Source organism: Schistocerca serialis, chromosome 6, assembly GCF_023864345.2.
Source record: "Schistocerca serialis cubense isolate TAMUIC-IGC-003099 chromosome 6, iqSchSeri2.2, whole genome shotgun sequence".
NCBI classification, from domain to species: domain Eukaryota; kingdom Metazoa; phylum Arthropoda; class Insecta; order Orthoptera; family Acrididae; genus Schistocerca; species Schistocerca serialis.
Window position 1 is genome coordinate 665,127,687 of NC_064643.1, and position 1,511 is coordinate 665,129,197.

Below are 1,511 nucleotides of genomic sequence, written 5' to 3' on the forward strand. Positions count from 1 at the left end.
TCAGCCGAACAAAACTTAATGAGTTTTTCTACGGATCTGTAGTGTGTCGTGACCATATGTCAACGAATGGAGCTGCAGTGAATTTATGAAGTCGCTTCAATCATTTGTAATAGCCCTGTACAAAAGTGTACAAACATAAGTAAACAAGAAAGCCTCCAGGAAATAAACAGAACAATTCACAAAATCATTCTCTTGATCTGTTCTTGAATGTCTCTGTCCGCTACTGTACTCCGGTGGATGAAAATTAGAACTATGTACCAACTGAACCCGATTCAGACCATCTGTCACTGTGCACACATGAGTCATTCTCCCGATGCACAGGCTCTAGGAGCTATATAAGGTGCCATGCCTCACAACCAGTCTAATAATAATAATAATGCATACAGCCTTAGTAGTTACTTCTATGTCGTGCTGCGCATTAATTCGTTAATATCTTTCGAAGCCAGTAATGAAGCAATTTCTGTGAATGAAATTACTATCTACAACTTAGAGAAGACTTTTCCCGAGATATTTAGCATTTGTTACATATATGTCTCACTTTTATCATCAGCAATGAACGGGACAAAGCACAACATGTGGGTTTAGTGGGTGGTCCATGTGATAAACCTGTGACCTCCAACAGATTAATGAGAATAACTCACAAAAAGTAATTACTGGCAGTTTACATAAACAACATTAGAGCCTTCCAAAATTATAACAGTAATGTTCCTTTGAAAATAGTTTAGTTTTTAGACTGAAACAGAATCAAATTGTTTGCTTTTTAACCCTTAGATGATTTTAATTTACCCCTCTGGGGGTAATTACCCCCAGGTTGGGAACCAGTGGCTTATACAACGATGAATACTGAGAACCCTGGTGTATGTAGTGTGGGCTAGTGGAGCATTGTGTGTCCATCCCATGATAATAATTGTCAAAACTGTGTGCCCGACCGAGACTCGAACTCGGGACCTTTGCCTTTTGCGGGCAAGTGCTCTACCAACTGAGCTACCGAAGCACGACTCAGGACCGGTACTCACAGCTTTACTTCTGCCAGTACCTCGTCTCCTACCTTCCAAACTTTACAGAAGCTCTCCTGCGAACCTTGCAGAACTAGCAATCCTGAAAGAAAGGATATGCGGAGACATGGCTTAGCCACAGCCTGGGGGATGTTTCCAGAATGAGCAAGGTCGCAGGAGAGCTTCTGTAAAGTTTGGAAGGCAGGAGACGAGGTACTGGCAGAAGTAAAGCTGTGAGTACCGGTCCTGATTTGTGCTTCGGTAGCTCAGTTGGTAGAGCACTTGCGCGCGAAAGGCAAAGGTCCCGAGGTCGAGTCTCGGGCGGGCACACAGTTTTAATCTGCCAGAAAGTTTCGTATCAGCGCACACTCCGCTGCAGAGTGAAAATCCCATTCTGGATAATAATTGTTATTTGTAAACAGCATACGATCACGTCAGGACTCTTCTTTCCCGTACAGCCAGTGAGTCATGCTTCGTCCATTGACATAGGTCGCATTCATATCAGACTGTGTCACG

The 1,511-nt window shown here is 43.2% G+C and overlaps 1 non-coding gene across 1 annotated transcript; it reads right to left on the reverse strand.

Annotated features, from left to right (window-relative positions):
* Nucleotides 1-920: 920 nt before the first annotated feature.
* Trnal-caa (transfer RNA leucine (anticodon CAA)) lies at nt 921-995 on the reverse strand. Its single transcript has one exon. It is a non-coding gene; the product is annotated as a tRNA-Leu (tRNA).
* Between the last annotated feature and the right edge of the window lie 516 nt (nt 996-1,511).